General features: G+C 39.7%; 1 long non-coding RNA gene across 1 annotated transcript; it reads right to left on the bottom strand.

Moving 5' to 3' along the window:
• Positions 1-1300: 1300 nt before the first annotated feature.
• On the bottom strand, positions 1301-2062 carry LOC134223835 (uncharacterized). Its single transcript, XR_009982741.1, has 3 exons — positions 2018-2062; positions 1767-1926; positions 1301-1700 (listed from the first exon to the last, which is right to left on the bottom strand). It is a non-coding gene; the product is annotated as an uncharacterized LOC134223835 (long non-coding RNA).
• Positions 2063-15074: the final 13012 nt, after the last annotated feature.

Here is a 15074-nt window from a genome sequence, read left to right as displayed (position 1 = left end):
GATAATGGTCGATTGTCTATGGGATGACATGTTCGCTGCGAACCGAGAAAAAGCGGATAGGCAGTGAGACAAAGTTTAAGGGTTTCCTGTAGGATTTTTTTTTCTCCTGCTGACCGGAGTTTTGTCTGTTCATGATGTCGTCATTTAGAACCAAATGTACGACAATGGCTTATGAGCCAGGCTTTTTGCTGATTGGAAAGTTTTTCGGTCAATTTATTGATCGACCCTGGAGGGTTGTATCAGACATGGCATGTCTAAATCAGTAATTTAGCGTAAAGCTGGACTGCTAACCGAGCAAAATGCCGAACAACTGGTGGGGTTTACCTCGGACACCGTCATTAAGCCATCAGCATTGTAAATAAATCACCTCCACCCTCCATAACGTCTAATGATTTAGCTAACGTGTTGCCCTATGCACAAACAAAGCCCATAGTTCTTCTACACTTTGAGCGCACTAATTTTCCGTTACGTGAACTGGCGATTCGTAGGTATGGGCAAGTCGAAAAACATGTTGGGTTCCATTTAAACGTTGCCTCCTCCATCTGCTCTCCTCGCCACAAATTGGAGGTCACAATTAATAGTCAGGTGGAGTGGGTGAGCGCATTAGGAAGAAAAACGGGGTCGATTACGCATTTTCTACTTCTATGGGCGCCTTTCTACTGTTGGTTAGGCAAATTTCGGCACCGAACCCCCGAGCCCGGAGTTTATAATTAATGCCATGGAAAAATGGAGTAAAAGTGGTAGCAGTGGCACCAGCGACATCAGTAGCAACGAAAAATGGAATCGAGCGACAACGATGACGGGAAGGAAAAATTAGCTTACGATAGTGCGTAATGTGAAATTTATACAATTTAGTGGGACAATGTTCGAGACTATTGTGCGTGAAGGGAGAAGGGGTGGAGGTCAATTGTATCCAATCCTCAACAGCACCACCTTTACGCGTACAGTATGCGTTTTTCAAATTAAAAAAATCCCTCTTAAATTGATATAAATTAAATTGTCAGATACCATTCAACAGTATTTGGTACAGGAGTATAAACCACACACTGCGCGAACAAAATATGATTATTAAGCTTTCTTAATTAAGTCTACATAAAATATTTTTTTAATCGATCGATATCTTCCCTAATATTAAAACTTCCTACGTAATCTTCCCAATATGTCTTCATTCCTATATTATGTAGATTTGAAAAGCATAAATATGATAAATTTGACATTTTTAGTACACATACTGTGTGATGCAAACGCCCCCAACCGTGTGAGAATGGACGCATTTAATAGCTGCTAATGTATTGTCTATTTTTCATATTTATTTGTGTATCTACTCTGGTTCGGTATGATGCGGCGCACGGTCGGTGGATGGAAGATGCCGGGATGGGTATCACAACGCAACGCAGGAACGCAGCGCGGATGAAGCGACGAGCCACGGTTTTAGAGTGGAGTGCTTCAGTCTTTCTCTCGGTTTGATATATCGCTCGACATAATGGGTTCCATGCTATTCGTTCATTTAAATTAATTAGCGCAGCTCGACAGCAACGAAAGGCAACTCAGCAGCAGCAGCAGCAGCACCAGCGACAGCCCCCGCTGCAGGTAGTTTTGCATAATGAATAGCATTACGGTTCGATGTAACAGATACCGCTCCAGGTCGTCCATCACCAGCGCGATTGTGTATGTTTTTGATGCGGCACTGAAAGTATTCACTAAATTGTTGGCTTTGTTGTCTTATAATTGAAAAGCGTTTGCATATTTTTTTGTAACTAAATTACCATGAAGAAGTGTAAATTACATTTGAATGTAAAGGTCCGTTCAATTAGTCCCTCCAGATTTTTAAGTTTTCCGTTTAATTAGTCACTACGATTTACGAAGATCTCTGGCTGTGGCTATTCACGAGATTTCATTCGAGTGATGTTTTTGATTTCAACATTTCTTTGAATTGGATAAAATGCAAGTTTTGTTATAAGTTGCGGAATTGAAACTGACATGAAATCCGTAATACTTAGAGCAATACTATACTTACTATCGTTTTACCCTGTTGCCAGTTAAGATGTCGGTCGACTTCTTTTATTTCTTTATTGAGGCTACTGCGATGTCCCGCTGAGTTACAGTCTAATGCTTGTTTACAGATTTCGTTTCCACCCCTACATAAGGTGTGGCCGGCCCAGCCCCACTTCCGATCCCTAATTTCTGTTGTTATCAGTCTCTGGTGACAACTATGATGGAGCTCGTTGTTTGAGATCCAGTTGTGAGGCCACCAGACCTGAATTATGTACCACAGACTTCTGTTGATGAACACCTGCAGCTGTTTAGTGTGTTCCACTGATAATCATATAAGTTAGGGGTTTGCCAAGGGCTTCACGACCCCTCCTCACGGCATCTGTGAGTTAGGGGGCCTGCCTAGGACGTGATGGGGTTTGGCAGTGGGCTCTGTTAAACCTCTACAAAAAGCTACATGTGTCCGCAAGCAGATCCTATCAAAGCGACCGTGTGCCGCTCTAAGCGCCTAGGAGCCCGAAGAGTGCCAAGGGGGAGTGTCCCTACTTCGGTAGGGTAGTGCGTGTGCTGCTTCAGCAGAGAGCGAGTGATCTGCTTGTGTTGAGGCAGGAGTGTCATAGTGCATCACCACTATTGTTGCTTCGAAGCACGGCAGAAGTTTGAGTGTGGACTGCGCATGCTGAGGCAGGAGTGTCGTAGCGTAGTATCGTTGATTGGTCCCTACATACCGCTATCGACAGTGGAGTGTTAGGGTGAGCAACCAAATAGACTCACATGGGGCGAGTGACATTTGGAGAAATTGCTTCGGCGGCAGAGTAGTAGTGGGTTGAATTCACACACACAGTGAGGCACAAGTGGTGCACGGGGAGTGCCCCTACTTCGGTAGGGTAGCGCGTGGTCTGCTTCGGCAAAAGAGTAAGTGATCGGCCTGGGCTGAGGAAGGAGTGTCGTAGTGGCTACATGGCTACAGTTTATGTACATACATGCACATGCTGAGGTAGGAATGTCTTAGCGTAGTATCTGTTGGCCCAGTCAGTTACCGCTATTGACTCCTCGAGGCATGGTAGTGGAGTGTTAGAATGAGCATCCAAGTCTCAAATGGTGTGAGTGCCTGTGTGAATGATTACATTGAGTACAGCCTATCCTCCAGAAGTAGTGCTGGAAAGCTGTCCCGCGAGGGAAAATTAGGGATGGAGCCCAAGGAGGGTTTAGTGGGTGAGAGTGCCACACTCCAGTACACTGCCATGTGGTGAGTTGGCAGCTACTACGCGTCGTGTGCTGGGTCAGTGCATTAGCATTACTCCTTGTATGACTTACTCCTTATATGACGGCCTCTAGCCGCCGGATGGTGGACGCCGGGTTCACCCAGTACCGATGTAACGGTTCAGCTTTGGGAGGGTTTTGCGCACACTGTACTCGCGGAAGGTCGGGGAATCCCGATTTGGGAAACGTTTTAGGAACTTCGGCTTTGGCCACACTTGCGGACACTGTCACAGCAGCGGGTTCGATGCACGTGGCTGTCGCTAATTTAAAATTCCACAGTTAGTGACTGAATTGCCGTAACTGTCACCTCGAGGCGATTAACTACCGCACATTGGGTTCGGACGGTCACTCTCGGTTATCGACCATTTACTCCGGCCAACGTAGTGAGGTTTCCAACAGGCTTTCACTTGTTCACACGCGGAACACTTCGAACTTTGGGCTTCACGGTTACCGACAATCAACACGATACGTCTATCTTCAACTAGCACCAAGCACGATACTGTTGAAAATTGGGAGTTTTGTGGCTGTCTGTTATCTCCCTATTTTTCCAGATACAGGTATACCTCGATTATATGGACCCTCGATTATATGGACTTCGATTGTATGGACTTTTTACCTCGATTATATGGACTTTTTTTTTCAGCTCAATTTTTTTTCGCAATTTGGGAGTTTGAAAAGCTGTTGAATATTCCAAGTAATATTGTGCATTGATTCTATATTTATTAAGGTGCACTGGGGAAAATTAGGGCCAGTATGGCATGTTTTCGAAGCTATATATGAATCTATGGTCCGCTGCTTAGATTGATTAACCATTTTTACATTGCAATTTTCGTTGTAATTGTGTATTTCATTAATCAACAAAAGCCAAGGCCACGTCCTTACAAATATGTGGGGGGGGGGGATAACACGTATTTTAGGTGATCTCTGATACAAGAAAACGTGAACCGGCTTGTCAGTCTAACAGTATGGGAAGCAAGTGATGAGATGAGATTGTGATATTTAGCTGTTAAGAGCCCCGCACATAGCATACGTTTTCGTTGCGTTCAACAGTTTTCCTATGGGAAATGTGTCAAACGCAACGCAAACGTACCCTATGTGCGGGGCTTTTTAGACCTTTACTTCCAACCTTTCTCTGCTTTTGGTGCGTGGAATTGACTGTAGAAAAACGGATGACGCATTACCATACAGCAAATCTTTTAGCAGTATGTCCAAGAAACTGAAAGAGTTTTTTTTAATGACTGCTACCAGCGATCGTAATTCTCACTTATACTCACGAGCAGAAGATGCTCACTCACATGCATATTTTCGCCGAGAAATTATTTTGCGGGAAAGAAAAAAAGGCCTGGTGAGAGATTACTATTTTCCCCCACTATCAATGTCGCGAAAATCTACAAAAAGACTTAAAAAAAAAAAGTTATCGAATATCCCGGTATTTATGTTCGTACAGCACAAAGCTTGCGGATTATACGGATTTTTAAAGGCATGCAGAGAAATTGAATATCGGGAACGTAAGTTAGCAGTTCTTAATGCTGTTTAAAGAAGATTACAAATGGTGCAGGCAGCAAGAATTATTTCAATTTAATGATGAATTTACATTGATAGTAAGGATTCAATTGCGATAATATAATCACGAATATGCTTATAACCGTGACTTCTGGTGTCAGACAAGAGTGATTGTTTATAGGCGTTTTTTGCATCATTATTAACGTAATCTTAGAATGGTGTGCAAACTAGCGACTGAAAAACGGTTACGATCTAATACAAAATCAAAATTTTCTGAATCAACATAAAATGGGCCCAAACAAGCGGATTACACTGTAAGGCAATAAATATATATTTTCTTTTATTGTATTAAAACTATTTTCATAGTTTAAAAAACATTTTGAAAATTTTTTTTTGCTTCGATTATATGGAAAATTCGATTATATGGACTTTTTTGCATCGAAAAATTCCATATAATCACGATATGCCTGTATTTCTTAAACTCGCAAAGGCATCCCTTGCTTTCCTGCTCCGTGCCCTTATGTCGATCTTGGGCCTCGTACTGTGCCTTGATGACGCGTATGATTTGCTCAGGAACCTCCTTGTGTCTCAGGTCTCAGGGCGCCCCACATAGTCTCGTTATTGAAACGGTCAAAAGATTTTTCGTAGTCAATACCAAGTAAAGGGACTCTTGGAATTCGTTGATCTGCTCCAGAATGATACGAAGCGTGGTCCACACAGGATCTTCCGGCATGGAATCCGGCCTGCTGCCGCCGGAGAGTCGCATCGATCTTCTCCTGAATCCGGGCTAAGATAACTTTGCATAGAACTTTGAGAACCCAGATATTACGGAATAAACTATGCAGATAAGACCGAATTAGCTGCCTAGTAAAAAGGGCTTTGCGGACGATATCAATATTATCGGGATTGATCGCCGAGTCATGGAAGAGGCTTTTGGGACTTTTAAGAGGGAGATAGCGAGGATTAATACCAACGAGAATCAATACCAGCAAAATGAAGTACAAGCTGGCATTCAACGTGGGTTTATTATTGATGGTTGAGTGAAGTGGTGCTGGATGGTGAAAAATTTGAAGTTGTATAAGAATGTGTATACCTTGAAACTCTAGTGACGTGCGATAAAGCTGTTATCCGCGAGATGAAAAGGCGTATTGCAGTTGCGGATAGGGCTTATTACTTACTTTGTACCAACCAGCGAACGAAAACGAAATTTGCATTGTATACTACTCTAACTCTTTCGGTGGCTTTATTCCGCCATGAAATATGTTCGTGAATATAGGCTGATAGGACAGCTTTAGGGGCCCTTCTTAGCCGTGAGAAAAACGTGCGGCTACAAAGCAAGACCATGTTAAGGGTGGCTGGGTTCGATTCCCGGTGCACCGACTTCCCTAGGCATAAAAGTATCATCGTGTTAGTCTCATGATATACGAATGCAAAAATGGTAACTTGGCTTAGAAACCTCGCAGTTAATAACTGTAGAAGTTTTTAATGAACACTAAGCTGGAGGCGGCTCTGTCCCAGCTTTCGGATTATTCGAGCGTAAGGTGCTGTGGACAACACTCGGCGGTAAACATGATAATGGTATCTGGCGGCATTACATGAGACTTTGGGACAGAAGGTCGACGGACAAAAGGTAGAAGCGACAAAAAATTGACGGGACAAAAAGTCGAAAGTCCCAAATTTAAAAATCAATAATTCTGTGTACATGAAAAAGACAAAACTTATGAAAACAAGTTTGAAAACATACTTTTACAATGATATGAAAATGCTAATATCATCTTCCAAACTTAGACGTACATGTTCATTATAGAATTAGAGGTGAAAGTATAGATTTGATAGTTCCGTTAGACAGAGATCATCTCAATTCGTTTAGCTGAGTCGATTGGTATATAAATAACACTATTGGTCTCCTGGCTTTCTATCACAAAACCGTCTTGGAAGTGAATATATAGACTTTTTGTTGCTCATTGGTTTACGAAAAAGGCAAAAAATATTATTAGGTGTAGGTTTCCGCGAAATTTGATTTCCTGTTCTCGAAAATATGATAGAAATTTATAATACAATTTTGTTTTGTTTGATTTGTTTTTGATTTATTTTTTTATTTGAAAATTTGAATATCTTGAGATTTTAATTCAAATACAGAGATGATAATACTGCAAAATTATGCATTGCTCGGAACATGCTGAAGGTGGCTTTTGGTTTCCAGATGACACCCGGTTGAGTTGGTCATATTTTATGCCTTGAGAAGGCAAGTTTGCATATCGATTGCTTATTATCTTTTAATTACCAACAAATATCGTTAGAAGAATTTGGACACTAGAGCTTTGACATAATGGTTTCCAATGCTTTGAAAATGTTGGCGCTGTTGATTGAGTGGTAAGCATGCATGCTTCTCCTTCCAGTTTATCTGGGCTCAGGTGCCGTCCGTATTTCGAAAATTCGAAAAATTTTATATCACTTCTTGTACATATGATGCTTGAGAAAATGATAGCCTAATCCTAATGATTCTACGTGATAAGCATCTCTATGAACTCTGCTATTATAAACTTTTTGAAAACTATCCTCCATGTGACACAAATATGTCAATTTTATCAATCTGTTTAAATATATAAAAATGATATGGTCTGTGTTCGTATCCGCATAACTTGAAAACGGCTATATGGAGTTTCTTTATTCCTTCAGCAGATCATTTGTTATAGTTTCCGACGGGTTCCTCTGGCGAAAATGATGAGTGAAGGGGTGTAAATCGTAAAAAAAAACTAAAGTAAATAGTCGTATGGAGTTTTCGCAGATCACAACGCGCATTTCCGTCTACTATGCTGAACAACGTCTGCTGGGTAAACTAGTTTTAAATGTCAAAATTGACGCCAACTTGTAATTTCAAACATTTCCTACTGAACCAATGTTCTTCTAAAGGTTTGCTCGCTACCAAACTATACACAATTGCAGGGAAAAGAATATAGATCACATAATTTCATTCAGAAACTACTAGCTCATTATCGTATTTCTAGACTTATTACCTGCAAATGTGTTGTTTGAGATGTTGCTTAAAGATAGCAAAGAGCAGTTTTCATGTCTTCGGGAATTTCGGTTGGAAAAACTTCGTCGCCCCTTCCCAGTTCTAAATCCGGGTCACTGAAGATGATTTGCACTATGTTGATAAGAGTTATGATGAATGTCTAGTCGATTGATAATTTTGTACATATAAGTAGAAACATGCCGCACGTGTATACTTGCTATTGGTAGCACTTTAAGTTGCATTGGCATAGAGTAAAGCTCACTTGTTGGGAAAAGATACGGTAGCTTAAAGACTGCTTTGATACATCGGTTTTGCTGGATTTGTAAGGGTTTCAAATGCGTTTTATTACAAGTTCCCCAGGCAAGAATACCGTATTGGTAGCGACTGTGGATCAACACATGACTTGGGGTCAACTTGAAAAGTTTCCGTAGAATTCCGCAGAGTGAGGAGCATTTGGATATAACTGTCAGGATATGCACATCTCAATTTATGCGGTCATCTATCTAAAAATCACCATTCTATGTTTTTTTCAGATTGAGGGCCAGTAGGATGTTTTCCAGATAAGCAGAGATAAGCTTTATATCTTGTGTTATATCTCTAACCACGTTTTCCGCGTTAGAGACTTTAAAGGATAAGCGGTGCCATCCACAAACAGTTTGCCTATTAGTGGAAGCTTGGACATGTCATCTACATATGTATATGAGGGAAAATAACGGTCTAAAGTCGTTTCCTTGAGCCTATACCATATGACTTGCTCTTCACTCCTTAGATTACCACTTGTTGATTCCTATCTGACAAATAGATTTTCATTAAACGAACGCCATATGCAGTTAATTTTTTTTAACAACATCCTGTGATCAATCGTATCAAACGCTTTCGACAAGTCCAGAAAAATAGTTCCTGCACAGTTCTTTTGATCCATAGTATACGAGATTACATCTATTAGCTCTAGTACCGCAACCTCAGTTGAAGCTCCACATCCGAACTAGCGTGCTAGTAGAATCAAGAAATTTGTTAATGTATAATATCTTTTCGAATACCTTTTTATTAGGCTATTAATAATAGCAGGTAACACAGAGATGGGTCTATAGTTGGTTGCATCCATGGGATCTCCTTCTTAAATAATGGGATGAACCAGCGATACTCGTGTTTCTTTGCTTACTTTAGCTTGAAATAGTCTCTAGTCATCTTTAAATATAATCCTAATAGAATTGCAACCTTCTTTAGTAGAACAAACTCGTTTGCAAGCTACGGCCATCCGTTTGTCTACATCATATCCGATTGTCCTGCACGTTTTAGAAACAAGATCTAAGGTGTCTTTATTGGGTATTTTTGGTGAACCCAATATGATAGCATTTGTTGATAACTCAGTTCTCAATTGAGCATCGGTTTTAACTTCTTTCCGCTGAACGAGATTTGGAACTGGAATTCGTATGGTCAGATTTAAGGTTTTCAGTGAATTCTTTAGGTAGACATTCTCCGCCTTCAGAGTTTTCACTTCTATCTATCTATCTGTTAGAACTTTGGTTCTTTGCTTACTTTAGCTTGAAAAAGTCACAGCAAAAAATAATTAAATTTACACGACATGTAAATTAGAAATGATTGAAAATTGAGTAAATTTTATAATTGCTGTAATAATAAATTGATTGAAACTTGAATTCGATTGAAAATTACGTGTATTTTAATGTACATAATAAGAGCATAAAAAAAACACATAATTTTAAATTTTATTTAATATGTTTTCACAGTACAGCATATTTTTCAACTGCTACTTTAAAAATAAATGGATATACGTTGAATTTTCAATCCATTTTTATTTAATTTACAATCGTCGTGTAAAACTACAGTAACATAAGCAAGCAGAAATAGTAGATGCCACAAGTTCACTTCAGTTTTTTTTTCACTTAGTGAGGTGGTGGTACATTTTATTTGTTGAGACAATATAAACTGTAAATTTTGCAAAGCTTGTTTCGAAGATGGGGAAAATTGATCTGCAATACGCCAGTCAGCAATTTCTAAAAGTGCTTTAATTGTACAATTGTTGAGTGTGGATACTCGTACACGGTACAAATTTTACGAGTAATTAATATAAAAGGCATCGGCTTTTCAACGACACTTATATTTGAAGTCAAGCCGTATTTTTCTATTTTGACTTGCAATTCGTTGGAGTGCGCTTAATCAAAATATTAAGTCGATGGCAAAACATATAACACCACACTTGCATTCCGGATAGCCAGTATTCTGCATATTCTGCGTTGTAGAACCTTGAAGTGATGGGAGCCTGACACCACTGCTATTATTAAAACTGCTACATGTTTAACTGTATGAATAAGCAAATAAAATGTATGAAGCTCGTATAACACTAGGTGCCCCCTAGCGTTTTCATAAGATATATTAAAAACGAACACTTAGCTTCCCACAAGACTTTTGGAGGCTTCCAAGCCCCTTGGAAGGGAGCTTCCAAGCCTCCGGAAAGTAGGATTACGAGGCTCTTGATAGTGGCCGCCGAGTCTCAAGAAGAGAGGCTTTTGAGCATCTTGAAAGGAGGCTCCGGAGCTTTCTGAAAGGATCTTGAAAGAAGGCCTCTTGAAAGTACTCCGAGCATCTTGAAAGGAGGCTCCTGAACCTCTTGGAAGGAGGCTTCCGAGTATCTTGAAATTAGTATTCCGAGCCTCTTGAAGGGAGGCTTTTAAGCCTCTTGGAAGGAGGCTTCTGAACTTCTTGAAAGGAAGCATGCGAGCCTCTTGAAAGGAGGCTTCCGAGCCTTATGGAATGAGGCTTTCGATTATTTTGAAAGGAGGCTTCCTAGCTTCTTGAAAGGAAGTTTCTAGACCTCTTGAAAGGTGGCTTACGAGCATCTTGAAAGGCGGCTTCCGAGCATCTTGAAAGGACGCTTCTCACCATCTTGAAAGAAGACCTTTTGAAAAAAAATCCTTGCTTCATTAAACCTTTTGCAAGGAGATTTCCAAGGCTTCCAAGCCCCTTGAAGGAAGAATTCCTGAAACATTCTTGAAACGAGGTTCCCAGCATCTTAAACGGAGACTTCTAAACGCCTTGAACTGCCGAGCAGGAGGTTTCCAAGCCTTTTTGTAGGAGGCTTCCAAACCTATTGGCAATAAACTTTCAACCTTTTCGAAAAGAGGCTTACGAGCTGCTCCGGAAGGAGCCTTTTGAAATGAGGCTTCCAAGTTTCTTGCAACGAAACTACTGAGCTTTTCGGAAAAAGGCTTTCATGTCTCTCAACTTGATGCTTCCGAACCTTTAGATTCTTGATTTTAGTTTTGAAGCATACTATTCAATATTTTGTCTCGATCAGGAAGATTATATTGAAGATTTTAATTTGATCATTCGACGTTTTGCCTTTTTGATCTTTTTTCCCAAATTTTTGGAACAAAAAATGTTCAAACTTTGAGTTTTTATTGGAATTGTAATGTATCCGCTATTACGCATTTTTGGTCGATGTACCCCCTGTGGCCAGCATAAAGTATGTAGATTATTAGTTGTTTCAAAGTCAAATATAGTTACACTTAAAAATAAGGCATAAAAGGTTTCATAATTAGTTGTTTTTACTATAATTCATTCATCGCCGTCTTCGACGCTGCATCGTACAAACTGTACTTAACTCCTAATATAGTCTATCTTATAACTATCTGTTTATCCGGCTTTTAAGAACCTTTTTAGAAATATTAAAATTATCGAAATTAATTTACTGGCTTTTTTCGGCGATAGTTACACTACTCAGGACGAAAGGAGTAAATGAAAGTAATGAAGACACAGATTCGATTGACCCGCAGGCGAGCGGCAAGTGTGAAATGAAAAGAAACTTAAGATTAACAAAGGGCTATATGAGAGAACCAGCATTTTTGAAATCGCTGTTATTATGCCTAACGACCACCCAGGAACGGCTTGGACTCCTGGGAGGACATTAGGCAGAATAACAGCGATTTCAACAATGCTTGTTCTCTCATATGGACCTCTGCCATTTTGCCCAGGTCTTAAAATTGTATTAATAGAATTGTTAACCTTTAGATACTATCACCAGCTTGAGAAATTTAATTTATTTAAACTTTAATTCGTGTGATGGTATGAGCAGCAATTTTACACGTTGTTGAATTTTCAAAATTGTTTGCTGTGTGGAATTTGTCGTTTCTAACATCAATACCTATAGTCAAACCCCATAAATTAAAAAATCAAATTCATATACGTTACGTTTATACAAGACCTACGTATACTCGCGGTTATGTTAAAAACATTATCCATTGCTCTTTTTTTATATTTTGGAAGCAATTGATAATAAACACAGTTCAATCTGATGTTTGGCATTGTGTTTTGGTGTTATGTACAGAAATAAGTTCAAAAAGTAACGGTAAATGCTTTAAATCGAGATACAATTAACGAACGATTTTTACTCGGTAGCGAGCTTTTATCAATCGAAAATTTGAATATGTGACCGCTTGAGAGTATTGTTCATACTCGATTATTTGAAAATTTAAATTTTCCCATCTCTGAAAATAATGAATAGCAGACTTCTGGTAAATATATGATTTTGATTTTAACCGAGCAGAAATACTCAAAATCGATCCCTCGTAGGTCCTTATAATTGAAATACCAAAATATAGAACCACAAGCTGATCCGGCGAACTTTGTCTCACACAAAATTGATCAATTATTTTCTAATACAATTTTATGCGTCAACAACAACAATTTATATCTAGAAAACAAATCGGTTCTTCAGAATGATCTCTCATTTTTGTTTTTACAACTTCTTTTTAATATATATAGATGATCAAAATTTTGAAATTCCATGTAAATTGTACGAAAAATCATTTCATCAAAAAGATTAGGTTTAGATTTTCAAAACATTTCTATTGCATCATAACACTTTTCCTCTTAAAAAGAAGAAGAAAACGAATATAAATTAGCAAAAATTGGGCTGTCTATTCTTGAGCGATGCGCGGTCGTACAAATGCCAACGTTGTTTTATATATAGATAAGTTGTGTGATACTTAACAAAACCACGCGTAAATGCGTGATACAGCTAAATCATGCTAAGACCGCCACAACAATGCAATGACAACAAAGCAACACCATGCATTAGTTCGAATTATGTTGCCTTCATAGACCCAAACTCCAACATGTTACTTTTAGATGTGCTGACATCACAACCTTTTTGGTAGTGATATTGAAAATTTATTTAACAATCAACGGAGTCAAACGGTCGCGATCGTACCGAGCTATTGTTGTTTGTTTTGTTCATGAGTCCATCCAATACCCTTGCCCATTACATCCGAAAAATGTACCAAACCATTGAGTGCGAGGTCACTGATGAGGAGCCAATTTACATAAAAGCTGAATACTCATTTCGATCTTATCTTCAAAACTGCCAGCGAGAGGTTCTCCGGTTTTTGCCTACATACCCAGATCGAACGCCCGGAGCTCACCAAGCATATCGCCTCGAGCTCATTCGGTTGGTGTGTCGCGCGCGTTGCTTCCCATCACCCAGTTCAACGCTTAATTCGGTTTTATTCGCTATGAAATTTGACCCCATCATTATGAATACACACTTTCGAGTAACCGAAAGCCGGAAAACTTTACCAAAAAATTGCGGGTGGGCAGACCGGTGGCAGACCGAGGTCGGTATGGTGCCACACGTGATGGAACCAGCCAGCGCACAGGAGGGAGATTGTTATCACTTCACCATAAATAAGCATTTCCGCGCGACGGGTTTTGGCATGCCCCGGTAAGAGAGAAACGCCGATAGGGGCGCCCGGATAGTGCAGGTCTTTTTTTTCACGATTATTCGGAATGCCGGAAGGTGAACAGAAACATAGGGTAGGTTAATTTTTCAAGCTTAAACCGTGTAGTAAATAAGCAGCTGAGCTCCGGTCGAATTCCTTTGTCTGTCAGCTTCGTTACGGACTTGACTATGCTGTGTTGTGGCACGTTGAAACTTAAAAATTGTATAAGGGTTGAAAATCCCTCCAACATAATCAGGTTTTTTTTCAGCAAATCATATCTTACCCTCCTTCTTCTTCTTCTTCACTGAATCTACATTCTAACTGGAAAATGGCCTGCTTTGCAACTTAGTGTTCTATTAGCATTTTCCCAGTTATTAATTGGAAGCATTGCCCGCCGTTGCATAAGTATATATTATGTGTGGAAAGAACGAACGATACCCTAGGTCCAGACTGCCATCTCCAGTATGGCAATCTTACGATTTTGCTAGCAAGGCTAACAGTGGATCCAGTTGATAGGTTTCCATTTTGGAATTATTGGTTTGTTGAAAGTGAAATCACTATCCATGTCGAACTGACAAGTCACCAAACAAAATCGAAATTGTTTGCAATAAAAACCAAACATTTATTGTGTTACATTCAGAAGAACTCACTTTCTGTCGTTTCAACTCTTCGCTACCCTCCCGAAAAAAAACCATTATTTAAAATTGTTCTCTTTCCAACTACATAAAAACCAACTCTGCGATGACAGTCGCTTTTGTCGATTTCGATCTTTTCCAGTTTTAGACTGTCTCCCCGCGCAGCCCATCTACTCTCCGTTTATGATAGGCATTTGAATGCAAATTCGTTTCTGAGGTGTGTAGAATCATAAAAATCGAACCATTGCCACCTCCCTCTCCGTGGCGGGAAGAACATTTTCGCGAGCCCCATCCGGCAAAAGTAGGCACTCGGTCGTTCCTTTGAATATCACTTCTGCCAAGTCGTTGTTTTGCGTGTCAATTGCTTCTTTGGTGAGGGTGATGGTTTCCCGTTTGAACGGGAAACTGAAGGACATCGCTTCCCGAATCGGTTTTTCACTTGAAGTGTTTCGTGAAATGTGCGTAACTAGGGCAGTTGCTCGTGTATTATTCATCTTGGGTTCAAATCAAAGCATTGCATTGTTGAAATACATGGAAGTAATCCAGGATTCGGGGTTCCTTTTAATGCAATAAACGGAATCATGAAAATACCAAAGAAGGAAAATGTAAGATCTACCCTAAAAAAAGCGTTCAAGGGGTTGTGAAACAGGAAGTTATCGCAGGTATGTCATTTTCATAACCTACGGAAATGAACAATAAATATACAAGAAAAAGATAAGTTTGGTGTATATGTCTGATAAATTAATATGTACGTAACAATGCTGACAAATTGATGAAGTTTACTGAATACAAGTTTTAAATATTGAAGACATGTAACGATAGAGTCAACGTACCAAAAGTCGTAGATGTTGGCTACTAGACGGCCTTCCAGCAAATCTGGAACGTCCGTGAAAATGGTTGTTCTGTACAGTTCGTCCTAGACCAACA

The sequence above is a fragment of the Armigeres subalbatus genome, chromosome 3 (genome assembly GCF_024139115.2).
Source record: "Armigeres subalbatus isolate Guangzhou_Male chromosome 3, GZ_Asu_2, whole genome shotgun sequence".
In the NCBI taxonomy this organism is placed as follows: Eukaryota; Metazoa; Arthropoda; class Insecta; order Diptera; family Culicidae; genus Armigeres; species Armigeres subalbatus.
Note: the sequence above shows the minus strand (reverse complement) of the source record. Positions and strands in the feature narration are given on the sequence as shown.